Source organism: Pogoniulus pusillus, chromosome 13 (genome assembly GCF_015220805.1).
Source record: "Pogoniulus pusillus isolate bPogPus1 chromosome 13, bPogPus1.pri, whole genome shotgun sequence".
Taxonomy (NCBI): Eukaryota; Metazoa; Chordata; class Aves; order Piciformes; family Lybiidae; genus Pogoniulus; species Pogoniulus pusillus.
The window spans coordinates 31,821,493-31,835,672 of NC_087276.1; the positions used below are offsets into that span (position 1 = coordinate 31,821,493).

The 14,180-nt window shown below is 47.5% G+C and overlaps 1 long non-coding RNA gene across 4 annotated transcripts in view; it reads right to left on the reverse strand.

Annotated features, from left to right (window-relative positions):
- LOC135180972 (uncharacterized) overlaps positions 1–14,180 on the reverse strand; it is a 227,069-nt gene that overhangs the window by 66,501 nt on the left and 146,388 nt on the right. The window contains exon 4 of one of the 4 annotated variants that reach the window (XR_010304627.1): positions 11,543–11,700. The exons of the other annotated variants lie outside the window; for them this stretch is intronic. This is a non-coding gene — a long non-coding RNA (uncharacterized LOC135180972). Of the gene's footprint in view, positions 1–11,542; positions 11,701–14,180 lie in introns of those variants that run through there. 4 annotated transcript variants of the gene reach the window in all.

A 14,180-nucleotide genomic window follows, 5' to 3' on the forward strand; every position in this document is an offset into this window, starting at 1 on the left:
CCTCGTAGGGCTGTGCTCAAGGCCTCTCCCCAGCTTCCTTGCCCTTCTCTGGACACGCTCAAGCATCTCAATGTCCCTCCTAAACTGGGGGGCCCAGAACTGAACACTTCTTGCCTTCAAAGCCACTTTACCTGCACCATTGCTCTTCTCCTTAATCCCTTCAACCCCAACAGCTGCTGTGCTGTCCTTCAAAGCATCTGCTTGAATGGCAGTCTACAAAACCTCACTACAGGGAGTGAAGCTGATAGCATTAAATCACCATTTGAAAAATAATTTTTAAGCACCAGTATTGAGGTCACTAATTAAAAATCAATTCCTTTCTGTATTACAAATCTGACAGTAATTCTGCCTCCAATGAGTACAGCAAGATTAACAGCACGTCAGGTAAAAGCAGCTGGGAAATGACATTTTCATTAGTGATTTATAGGGTGTGAAATTTTCACTGTGGTGAAATATTCATGAAGAATGCAGGTCAGAACGTCTCCATCAACATCCACCTTACTAATTACTGCTGAAGCCCATGATAGATTCAAGGTTCACAAACCACAACAGGATCACCCAGGACAAGGCTTCCAGGGAGAAAAAGCAAAATACACAAAGCCAAACCATGTCCAGTTCTGGGCTCCTCAATCCAAGAGAGATGTTGAAGTGCTGGAAGGTGTCCAGAGAAGGGCAGAAAGGCTGAGGAGGGGCCTGGAGCACAGCCCTGTGAGGAGAGGCTGAGGGAGCTGGGGGTGTGCAGCTTGCAGCAGAGGAGGCTCAGGGCAGAGCTCATTGCTGTCTGCAGCTACCTGCAGGGAGGCTGTAGCCAGGTGGGGTTGGGCTCTGCTGCCAGGCAAGCAGCAACAGAACAAGAGGACACAGTCTCAAGCTGTGCCGGAGGCAGTCTAGGCTGGATGTTAGGAGGAAGTTGATGGCAGAGAGAGTGATTGGCATTGGAATGGGCTGCCCAGGGAGGTGGTGGAGTCACTGTGCCTGGAGGTGTTGAAGCAAAGCCTGGATGAGGCTCTTAGTGCCATGGTCTGGTTGACTGGACAGGGCTGGGTGCTAGGTTGGGCTGGCTGAGCTTGGAGGTCTCTTCCAGTCTGGTTGATTCTGTGATTCTGTGAAAGAAGCAGCAAAGGATGAGCTGTTCTGCTGGTCACAGCATCTCAGTCTCTGCAGCTGGTGGAAGAGAGGGCACCAGCCGTTTGTACAGCTCCCCCAGCTGCTAAATTGCTAAAACCACTGTAACACCTCTGCTACTCAGACACTCCTTCATGCTCACGGTGTGGCATTAATAGTTTTTGCTTTCAGTGCAATGAGCTGCAGTGGGTAACAAGGCTCAGAACTGGAAAACAAAGACTGGCTCCAGTTAATATTCTGTTTGGCCTCTCTGCCACTTGATAGCCCCCAGGTAACAGCATGCGACATGAAGACATCCAGAGAGAAGCAGAGACTTCAGAGTACTTCATGTTCTGTGCACGGGAAGCTGCAAACTGTTCTAAAATAGCTTTATGAAATGAAATTTTGCACAGTTTGGACTAAATAGAAGAAACTGAAGAAGCTGAGGGAAAAGCAGCAAGTTTAAGTGAAGTGAGCCTCAGAAGCTGCTGGGGAGTAATCCCTTCCAGTCGCTGCCAGCTACACACCAGCCCTTCTCCAGCTCTTTCTGAGCTCCTTGCTAAAAGGCTGACTACATGCTACCAACATTGCTCTTGTGGCTAAAATGACACACAAACATCACTCAAAATCAAATTATCAGATGTACAGACAACATACTCTAGAATTTAATAGTGTGTTAAATGATTGCAGGGAAATGTTCTGTGAAGCCAGCAAAGCAGCAGCAAAAACTCATTCAATTCTCAGACGAGTAAAAGTGAGAAACTGCTCTTATAAAACCAATATTGTAAAAATCATGCCAGCAGACACTGCTGACTTCTAGGGAGGGGGAAGGAATTTCTTCCCCTAGCAATAAATACCTAATTTTGGTGACTGATGCAGTTCACCTTGAAACAAAACCGCTCCGTGTGCCTGGAGTAAGTGTCCAAAGTAATGGCACAAAGCAATATCATATGTTCAGAGCACAGTCGTGGCTCCAGACTGCTCACCACTGATCACCACCTGATGAACACACAGACCTCCAGGTAAATGAAAGTCATCTTAAATTTCTGCAATCTGCTAAAGAGCAGGAGCAGTCTTTCTCTTGTCTCACGGAGCAAAGAGCACCCTGGCATGAACTTACCTGGAACGTGAAAGGCTTCACATCACCCTAAATTAGTGAAATGTGCACTGTCACTTAGCTTTAATAGCCTTGTCCTGGCAGCACATCCCAGATGAACTGCTAGCTAGGAGAGAAACTCAGAGACCTGCTTCCAAAAACCTCACTTCAGCAAGAAAGGGTTTTCACAATACTTCAGCCACAAGCACACAGATGAGTTGGGTCTAAACTTAAAGTCACAAAGATGCTGAAGGGAATGGAACATCTCTCTTACAAGGAGAGCCTGAGGGAGCTGGGGCTTGGAGCTTGGAGGAGACTGAGAGGTGACCTCATCAATGGTTATCAATATGTGCAGAGTGAGTGCCAGGAGGCTGGAGCCAGGCTCTGCTGGGTGATGCCCAGTGCCAGGGGCAATGGGTGGCAGCTGAGGCATAGGAAGTTTCATGTAAACATGAGGAGGAATTTTTTCCCTCCGAGGGTGACAGAGCCCTGGCACAGGCTGCCCAGGGGGCTTGTGGAGTCTCCCTCTCTGCAGATATTCAAAACCTGCCTATTTGCCAACCTGTGTGACCTGGTCTAGGAGATCCTGCTCTGGCAGGGGGGTTGGACTGGGTGAGCTTTGGCGGTCCCCTCCAGCCCCTGGCACTCTGTGATTCTTCTGCTACAAGCAGCACAAGAGTTTCTGACTCTTCCAACTAGCTGGCCCTGTCCTGCCTGCCGCAGCGTCACAGGTGCACCTTCCTCCTTCCCAGCTCAGGCCACAGGGGAAGCTGCGCGCTGCGGGGGCGGCCCCCGGGCTGGCGTCCGTGCCTCGGGCGTGCCTCCGGTAAGGAAATAAGGACAGCCCCCGCGGCACTCGCATCTTCCACACGGCCAGAACGCTTCAGAGCCAGGTGTGCTCAGCATGTGCATCACATTGATTTTAGAATTGATTTTACTCTCGGGGTCAATATCAGGAAACCTGAAAGACAAAACTTTTTCAACCAATTTGTCTCCCCAGACAGCTACTCCTTACAGCCTCCACCTCCACCCCTCCAACAGATGAGGACAGCACAGTGAGTGATGGCTCAGCTACTGCGATCACTCACTTCCACCCTCTGGGTTGTCATCCAAAACTTTCCTAGGCCTCCTTTTTTCCATACAGTAAATCATTACTGGGAAGAAACTGTCCAGATTTCCAGTGCTCTGAGTGCTCTCAACTGCAAGCTAAAGCGCTGCAAGGGGTGATTCAAACACTTCTGGTGTGAAGTGACATCCTCTCCCACTCCTGGCAGGTGCTCTCCCACTCTTCCCTCCACAGAAGTTCATCTAAAGACACATCTGCCTTCTGCAGCTTAATATTTCTAATGCCTTGGTATTTTAAAGCCTGGCTTTCCCCAGGCATTTACTGTCTTGTATCTGTACAGCTAAGAATCCAAAGGCCACAGAAATCAAGGACAGCCTGCCCCTGACTGTGTGATTTAACCTCAGCAAGATTTGGCAAGACCAGGCTTCCACACAGAAGTGTGGTCCTGCTTGTAGCCCAAGAGGCAGCTGCTGGTCAGTAAGGTCTGTTTTACTAGTAAACAGGGGAAATGCTGAGGATGTGGCATTGCTATTGCCCCACACGGGAATGTGTGTACAGGGTACAGAATCATTCATCAGGAACAAAGGATTAACTGCTGCAAGTGTGTTGCCTACCCCTGCCCATGTCTCGCAATAAAATCCACATGGGCAGTTCCTACGAATCACCTTCACACATGTGCCCCAGCGAGCCCTCACCAGAGCTGCTGCACAGCCCTAGGGCAAGCAGGGGCAGGCACCGCAGCTTGGACAAGAGGGCACAATGAAACGGATCAAAACCACCAGTGAAGCAGAGGGGAAAGGTAAAAGGCTAAGCAAGGCAGAGAACAAAAGCCTCTTAGCAGTGGCCTTCAGAACGACTGTAGCTGCAAGACAAGCAGCAGCAGTTTGCCCTGTCGCCTGCCAACCAGCCTGCAGCGTTCTGGAGCAGCCAGCAAAGCCGCTCTCAGGCAGGAACACCTAAGCTTGGCCACTCCCAGAAGCCCTGCAGACAACGACCTTGCCTGGCAGGGAAGGTCTTGTCCACCAAGCACACCTCTGCATGCGAGCAGGTATCAGGGTGGTGGTTCTCTTCCAGAGTGTTGCCTCCTTCCCAGGAGGGGATTTGTCTCCACAGGTGCAGAGGGGCCACGTTGGGATTTTTAAGTCAAAACCATCACTCTCCCTGCTTCTGTTCCCTGTGACTCCTTCAGAGGATGCCACTTCACACTGTCTGGCAATTATTTTGCTGTGATTAGTTACTGGTGTCCAAAGTACCAACTTTGTATTTACTGGGCTTTATGACGAAGCTCTAAACCCACAAACCTCAGCGTTTTATTCACAGTAGGACAGAAGTTCCAGTTACAGCCCTCTGGAGTGAAACACATTCCACAGACCTACCAGAAAGCAATTCCTGCTCTAAGGAGTTTACAATTTAAATCTGTGATTGAACACTTGTTCACATCCTTATCTTGAGGGAGGGAGGCTCTTCCAAAGACTCTGAAGTGATTATCCATCCTAGTCATGAATTCAAGAGCACGCATATATATTTGCACGACTGGAAAAGGCCACGAGAGCTGGAAGAGCTGCAGGATAGAAAGAGAGAGAACTGCGACTATGGCAGTGAGCAGTGGCTGCAGGGGAGCAGCTGCCCAACCCTTGCTGAATATTTTATTGGCAGTATGCTAGGGGCAAAAATCAAGGAGAGATCTGAAAAAAGGTCACTGTAGTGTTTTGTAGGATTTGAGGAGAGGTTTTCTCACCCATTATTACAGCATGAAAAACTCCGATGGAGATTGGATTAATGGCTTCATTTCCAGGAAGTATTAAGTTACCTGGAACACTGCAGAAACATTTATAATTTATAAAAGGACATTAGCAATTTGTACAAAGCTTAGAGAAAGTGTCTAGACAAGAATTACTATATTCAAATCCAAGGTTCACACTTCAGGACCACGCTTAACACCCATAGCCTGTAACAGGATCCACCAAGCAGAGGAATACATCAGTTTTCCTATTTTCATGCAGACAGAAGTCAGATGGATGGAAAAGTGGGGCTGGAAATCACAGCCCAGGAGAGCCTCAGTGCCACAGAAGGTGAATGCAATCCCACTGCAGCTGTACCAGCTGTGGACTATACAGCATCATGAACGGCGCAGGATCCTTTTGCAACATCATCCACCACTAACGTGCATTAGAGAGATGGAAGCTAGAAACACCAAAACCTCTTTCTGCTAAGTGATGTTATGGACTGTGGGTTTCCTTCCCATGTGTCAGTATTTTATTTTTAAAGGGCTGCTTCACTTCAGTGCCTAAAACAAATGTTGCAAGCACTAGAAATATTCTAAGGCTACAAAGAGCTATTTTTTAGTTTGCAGAGGCTGCACAGCTGAGATTTGCAGAGACAGGACAGGAGTCATGGTTAGCTTGGAATTGCTTCTGACTCCAGGAAGAGGGCAAGTTTTGCCATGTTCTCCTCTGGCTATATTGTTTAAAAGTCAGTTTACCTCCAGTTACATCATTTCTGGCCCTCTCTACTTTTATCTCCTATTGCAGGTTCTCTCACTTTGCAGGCCCTTGGGAGGCAGAGGCAGTATTACTTGCTCTTTCAACAGCTGTCAATCTTATCCACAGAAAGCCAGAACAGGGCGATGAGCACTGCTGATCAGGGTGATGAGCACGACTGATCAGGGTGTCTAGCCATCCTAGAAGACCAGAAGGCAAACTAGTAAGGGTATAAGAGTGACACAGAGGCATTATCACATAAAGAGCAGGGTGACTCTGCCTTCAAAGAAGGCAAGAAGGTCAGAACCTGCTCCAGTCTGCCCTGTGAGCCCACACAGCTGCTTGCAGTGTGGCACTATTCAAAGCAGGCACAGGGCAGAGTCTAGCTGTAAATCATGAACACTTAAGACTAATTGCTGCCATCAGAACATTGACCAAATCCTGTGCTGTCTTTATGCACAAAAGTGTACTTGTCTGCCCAACATGCTCTGGGCAGTGTGTTGGGTGTGCTGGTAGGTGCAACCTGTGTCAGCAGCAGGCAGAGGTACTGTATCGGGCAGCTCTCTATCCTGCTGTGCCACACAGGGCAGCCATGCCAGGGCAGTGAGGAGTAGAAGACTTTGGACCTGCAGATGCTACAGCAGGACACACTGCAGTGCTGCCACAGTGAGTTGCTACAAGACACGGCTAAAAGCTGGAAACAAGACAGTAGAAGGAAGCAGGTAATAAATACTAGCTGGAGAAGAATGTCCAACTGTTGGTTAGCTGCTGAAAAAGGCACCAGAGCCTGTCAGTCTTTAATGTCTTTATAGTCAGCTGTGGATTGCAGTGCAGTCCAAGAGTTGCTGGAACAATTTGTTTTTAAATATTCTGAATGTAATGCTAAAAATAATGGAAACCAGAATTACCCCCAAGGAATGCCCTTTCTAACAATCTTTAAAACACATTCAGACTTAACGCCACCTTCCTCATCTCCTGCCAAATGCACTCCAGCAGTGGATTCTGTGCAGCAGGATGGGTTTAATTTAGCACTTTACTGCAAGTCTGTTTTTGCTCAGTTAACTTTAGGCTATTGCTGTTTTATTGCATGAATAAATTAGTCAGGTCCTATTTATTACAGATCTTTATTTGGCTTTATATCTTTCTTCTGGGCACCGAGGGTGAACAGAGGCAGCTGAGGCTCAGAGACCTGGTGAACTGTGTGACAGATCAAGATGCTGGACTCTGTTCTGATCCATTGCCCAAGCTCACGAATGCCACAAGCTGCATTTTCTCTTCTAGGAAGTTTGTGCTGTGCAGAGAGAGGCCAACTGCCTGCCTAGAACTGACTGATTACACAGGAACGTGGGTGCTGAGCAGCAGCCTGCTGCAATGCTTCCTCCTGACTTCATAAGGTCTTTTTAGCACGAATGTCCCAAGGGAAAGAAAGTCTATGGGAGCTCTACACGAAAAGAAATGCAATACTTCACTTGGTATTCCCAGCCAAAACTAGGACAGCATCTTTAAATGAAACACAGCTTTAAATGCTAATGGAGTCACTGATGTTGCTCATGCATTTAAAAGCTTGTCCATTTCGCCAGTGTTCTTTCTATCTCCCTTGATCTAGAAGGGATTTTACAGCTCAGGCTCTGTCTTTGCTCCACAAAGAAGCATTCTGCAGATGGAGGAAACATTAAAGTACCTGGGTGCCAACAGCACAGCAGCAGTAATGATTCAAGCATCTCCTAGCAACCAAGAGGGGCTGGTTATCCCCAGCACCACTGGATTCGTTATGACAAGGAGTCACTAAAGCTAAGGGTCTGAATATGCCACAGCCTTAGGGGACAAAAGCAGCCTCCCAGCCATGCCATCTGGTCATACCCTGGCAATACCCTAATCACCCCTACCCCGCATGATTTTAGTGTTATTTTGGATTCAAAAGGAGCTGGGCTTGGCTAGTGTGGTGCTGGGTACCACACTCCAGCACTTCAGCTTCAGATTGGAAACGTGCAGAAGGCAAATACAGTTCTAGCGGGAGGTGTCCCTGCCTATGGCAGGGGGTTGGAACTGGACGGCCCCTGAGGTCCCTTCCAACCTACACCATTCTGTAACATAGGAACAAGGACGGAAAGGTGGGAATTTAATGACAAAGAGCTCCGAGTCCACAAGACAAGGGGCAACAAGGTTCAGCAACGCGAGCCTGATTCACCATCTGCCTAAGACTTCTGTCTCTCCCACTAACTTCCAGCACACTCTAGAGTAGAATACCAAAACCTTCTGTGCATCTTTTTATGCAGATATGGAATGGCTTAACATTTCCTGGGGCAGTAGCAGCAGGTAACAGCAGATTGGAAGAGCACAGACAATCACAACATAACTTCTGTCTAAAAATGCAGTCTTCTGCAGTGCCAGAGCTCAAAGCTGAAACCCTGTGTTTCACTGGACACTTGTGACACCTGGCAGCATTTCACTGATCAGATGGGAGACAGGGAGATGGGAAACAAAGGAATAGTAAAAATGTACTTTTCCATTTACTTTCTTGAATAAAGTCACTTACATAAGATTTTTTTAACCAGTTTGAAAAAATCAATTTTGCAAAAACTTGTGAATTCCTCAAGCTCTGAGCTCTAAGTAGAAGCTCAGAAGAAAATAGTTTTACCTGTTGTGTAGCTTCTGCCATAAAACAAGCAGTGAGCCTGCTCTTGTACGAATGCTGGGCTGCAGTAGCTGCTAAATCTCTCCTCTCTAACGACTTCAGCTGCTGAAGCAAAGTAATTGTTTTAAAATGCTGCTCGATACTTAGCAAAACTAAACTAAAGATTAACGGTTTATGGTTTTCATTTGTGTTTCCATTAGAAACAAGGAAATCAGCCAAGCAAATATCCAATTGCTCTGTGCCAGGCTTTCCTCCGGTCGGGTCCTGTGTGGCCAAGTGTGTCCTGCTGTTCCAAGAACGGGAACACTGCTGTCCTGCACCAAGCCTGCCTTTACCCCTTGCAGTCTCGGCTGCTGGCAACGATCAGAGAAACAGCTGTCTTGTAGAGATAATCAGGTCCCGAGACGAGGCCCCATCTTTTCCAGAGGGTACAGCAGCTCATTGGGTGTCCCGCGGCACCTCCTCACGGTTTTGTTTAGTGAGTGCTAGTGAGTAATACAGACACAGAAGCCCTGCAGCTTAGACTGCAGCAGCTGAATCCAGCGCTGCTCAGAAGATTTGGTCTCCCTGGCCAGCCACAGGAACACTGTGGCAGAGGTCATGCCAAGGTTTAAAAGGAAATTTCAAGACTCTCAACAAAAAGACTGCTTGAAGCAAGTGTTCATGCTTGAGATGTCAGCTTGCATGACAGGGACTGGGCACAGCCATTTCCCTCCAGCTGACGTTTTGCTACTTCACATAGGAGTAAGTTGGGAAGCACAGTGCACACAGGTGAGAATTCCTGTGTTTTGGGAGGAGTCCAACAGCTCTTGTCACTTTATGCTGCTACTCATGAAGTTGGTAAGGACATTGCAAGGACTGTTCCATTCCTGTCTGTGCACTGGGACAGGCAGAGATGCCTTCACTCCCGATGCAGATGGCAGTAGTTACTTAACAGCAAGGAAAGTGAGTACGAACATCGTGGCCCCAAGTGAACACGAATGCTTCATCCAGGTGGATGTGCCATTTATCTGCCAGCCCTGCAACAAACTCACGTGGCATTCAGCCAGAGCCAGTCGTCAGCTAACTGCAGGGGCCCTTTGGTGGCCTGCTCCTAAGCAGGACATCATGCCATGTCTCTGCAACACACCTCCATCTACAGCAAGTCCACACAAGTTTCAAGCATCGCTTCAGGGTGGAGGTAAAAGCAAATAGTAGCCCCTGGGATGCCACTAGCACTCCCTTACTACTGCAAGGTGCCTGAGCTTCCTCAGGAATCCTGTCTCAAAACTGACTTCAATTAAACTCCAACCCAAAAGATCTGTCTAAGTAAGTTTAAAATTGTGTGGCTGTGTTTGAAGCTGACTGATACCCTGAACCACAGGTACAGACTGTAAGAGACTGTAAGCCTTGGAGGAAAGCACAGCAGTGGTCTTTTGTCACACCAAAACTACCAAAATGGCTCCAGCACAACTGCGAGCATCCCCTTGCACATTTTTCCCTCCCTACAGGCAGTGAACTGCCAGGAACACTGAAAAGTTATCAAAGTGATTTATAAACACCATCACTGTGGGCAGCCCACCTGCAACTACCACACAGGGCCATCCATGCCACAGACTTCACTTTACCCAGGTGTCCTCTCCTCCTCCTTGGCCCACACACCTTCCCCAGCCAAGCAGCAATGCCTCACAAAGCCCATAGATCAGAGACCTTGAGCTTTTAGAGCCCTTATGCCGCAGAGTCTCATATTTTCAGAGCTGAGAACAATCTCAGAAGCTCATTCCTTGGCATTCACTTTGTACTTGAAAACAGAGACATACTCTAAAGCGACTGCAAGCCAGCATTTGTCACTGAAGTCTGAACCAGTCAATGCAATACTATTATGGACTATTTTAAACACTAGCTAGGAAAACAAACAAAAACCTGTGTGGGCCACAGCTCTGCACAGCCTCCCCCCAAGAAGCAAGGATGCTCCAGGCACTGTGCTTCTCTCCAGTTGTTCTCTAGAAGCACAAAAGTATCTTCTTCTACTCCAAGGGCTCATTTCAAAGCTGTGTCTCAGTCCAGAAATAGTTTCCAACACCTTACACAGTGCTTCTGAGAGAGAAATTGATAAAGGCAGTGGAAACAAAACAGAAAATGCAGTTTGAAAGAGGACTCAAGGGATGGAGTTTCCAGGCCAGACTGCCTTTGCGTGCCTGGAGATTGCTTCGGTCCTGACAGCCACACAAACACCAGCAGAAACAATACTCTGAGACTCAAGTTTTGCCTTAAAAAAGCAGCAGAAAACTTCTGTACAAATATCAAATTTCATGATCAGATTCCTCTTCTATCAACTGCTTCAAAAAGTCATTTTACAGCAAGCATGTTGTGTTAGCTCAGAATATCATCTGTCACACTGGACAATACCAGGTGGTATTGACTTTCCCCCCCGCTGCTCACTGTAACTATGGGTAAGCTGTTAGCTTGTCCTATTTAACTGTGGCCCCTACTTTACTCCACGAGCAGAAATGAAGAGTTGCACATAAATATGTCCTTGTTTTTTAAGTATCAACATACATTAGGCAGGGAGATGAATGCAAAGCACAGCAGGGATTCTATTATTGCACTTACTGTGAAGCAATTGAATCACACATCACACTCCTGTTTGCAAAACTTCAGCAAGTACATCTGTAGATAATTATTATGCAAAGCATACTCATCTCTTCCAGCAGATCTTGGGACTCTTCTTCCAGTCTGTGCATGTGTGCAAAGGCAGATGTCAAAACTCTGCTGACAACATGCGCACTTTGAGAGCTCTCTTTAGAGGCCAGACAGGACAAGAGTCTCCAAAAAATGCAATTTGTTAATCACTGCTGTGAGACTCCAGAGGAGGACTGGTTCAGTCTGGAGAACCCACAGTCAAGTTCAGACTTCTGAAAACATAACTCCTGAAGCCTCTGAAACTGCTCAGAGATAGCAAGAGAAGAAATGAGAAGATAATGAAGCTGAGAGCCTGATACCTCACAGGTGCCTCTAAACACTGAGCTTTTCCTGCTGAGCCCATTGCTGCCACAAGAGCAGCATTTCTCCAACACAACATTTCAGAATTCAAGAATAAATCTATGTCAGGTGTGGCTCTTGCAAACACAGCAGCTGCTAACCAGTGGCATTTCCTCTGTCAGAAGAGCAGAGTGCCTGCAGCCAGCTCTGACACCTGAACCCCTCTGCCCTTGGATAAAGCATTTTGGTGACATCAAAGGTCCCTTTAACCTGGCACAGCTAAACAACTGGTCTGCACTGTAGAGCTGTACAACTTTGGTTTCTTTCTTCGATGCCAACGCGTCCTCTACAGTTAGGCCTGTGCAAGGGATACAGGAAGCAGGAATTAGAGCTGCTGCAAACGGGGATTAAAAGCAGTCTGTGGCTAAGGAGCTGAAGTCCAGAGGTATAACAAAGAAGATAGAATGTGACTCAGGTCTGGCTTTTAGTTGACCACGTAGGTACCATGTAATTGGGAAGGGTCCCCTTCAACACCCTGCCATCAGAAGTTAGTGAGTTACAAGGATGGAACTTGGTAAGAAAAGTTACATTCCCAAAATACAAAAAGTTCATTAATGATCCCAAATCCAAAGATCCCCCCCAAAAAATTCCAAAAAGTCCAAAAGATATCCAAAGATGCCAAAAAGGCAAGGCAGTCTGCGCATTAGGCAGAATCACTTCAATAGGCTGGGAGGGAAGGAGTATTTTAATGAACTACTAAAGAGATCCAGATGCTGGAGTCAGGCCAGTACAGCCAGGAGGATGGAGTGTCATTATCCTACCCAATGCTGCACACTGTGCAGCCAAGTGCGTCAAATGAAAACTTTCAGCCGTACCATTTCAGGATGTTAAAACCAACATCATAACAACAGGCACTTGGGTGCTAATAATGACACTGTAAATAGGCATAAATTTTAGCAATCAAGGCCACTAGAGCACACTTGTCATTAAATGCACACTAAAAGACCCAGCTCAGAGTGGGAGCAGAAAGCAAAGCAGAGCTGGCTGGCTGCTCTGCGGGCACCAGTTGTGCTGAGAGCACGCAGAGCTCTAGCACATGTGCTTAGGTAAGGGCTGGAAGCTCCTGGGCTCTCCTGCATTTCCAGCTCCTCAGAAGTTTGTCAGTGCCTTTTGGAGACAATATGCTCTCACGTTTGATGTTCAAGCCTTTCTTTGCTGCTAGTACAGAAGCATTAATCTAAGGAACACAAAAGGATTAGGCATGGACACAACTAGGAAGTGTATTACTTTGCTGTGGGAGACAAAGTCAGTGCCGTAACTGGTGACAGCCCAAGAAGCCTCCACAGCAGCACCACAGTTTTCAGTGTTTAAATTTGTCCTTGCTATCTGCCTTCTGTTGATTTTCTACAGTACCTGCGCTACTTGTGGCACAGCACAGGACATGAACTCCCTCGACGGAATGCACGATGAGCACAGATGGAAGGTGGGACACCCTTGACAAAAGCAGTTGTTCACATTGGCACCTTCGTTCCCTCCTCCAGTGAGTCACAGTTTTCCTCAAGCAACACCAATTTGTTTGGAAAAGACCTCTAAAGTCAGAGTCCAAATGCTGCCCTAACAGCACTATGGCTATTGAGCCATGTCCCAGAGTGCCCTGTCTACACTTTCCTTGAACACCGCCAGGGACAGTGACTCCACCATCACCCTGGGCAGCCTGTTCCACTGTCTCGCCACAGAGCACAGAGCTGAATTCCACTGCCATTTCCCTGAAAGCAGTGAGCACATTCGGGGTGAGTTTTGCATATCCCAAATGATATTGACCTCACTACTGGAGCCATTCAAAATGTTAAATAACTCTGACAGGTTGTAAGGATCCCCAGGATGAGCTCTTGCATTTTGACTCATGACACGAGCCCACACCACAGGCACATTACACAGCACGATGAAGCACAGAGGGAAATCACAGCACAGCCAGCGAAGAGTAGAAACCAACAGCAGACAGAAGTAAGCTCAGAGATGGCTCCGTTTGGCTTTGGCAACCCTCAGCCTCCTTCCTTCCACTTCAAAACAAGAGCGAGCGCTGCAGGAGCTCCCTGGCTGGAAATAACACCCTAGTGCTGAATCACAGTGCAACTACTGAGTAAGGCTTTCAGCAGACCCATGGGCACACAGGAGCCAGATGCGAGGGCGCTAATGGACAAGCACACAGGGGCACTCTGCACACTTGTACCTTCCAATAGGGTCCTGTTACCCAAACGCAGTTTCTGATAGAAGAAAATCTCCAGAACAGCAATGCCTTGGGACTCTGAGCTCCTGCACTCAGTTCTGACCAGGTTCACCAGGCGTCAGGGGTGCTCCTCAGAATTAAACACTGGAAAGCTTTGCTTCACCCTGCAAAACACACTGCTAATAGAAAATGAGGCATGGCAACTACCACAAAGCCTCCAAAAGGAAAATGAGGACACTCTCCTTTACTAAAATCCTTTGTAAGTAGTCTTTTGAATTTGCAATGCAGCCATGTCACTGACTTTCCCAGATGGTTCCAAGTCTACCACAAGCAGTTAGGCAGAGCAATGCAAGTAGCTTTGCTGCACCTCACTGGAGTCAAGAGGCTGCTGCCTGCCACTGGCAGAGTCTGGCATCTCCTGCTTGTAGCACAGGCACCTAAGTGTGATATCAAGTAAGTGCAAATGTCACATCCCTCCCAAAAAGCAAAGACAACTTCTTTCTTATAACAACTTCCTCTCCCACCTCAAATCATGCATCCCTTTGGATATTCAGAACATTGGCTGCCTGAACCTGTGCACTGGCAGTGCATGGGCAGGCACGAGAGCGACT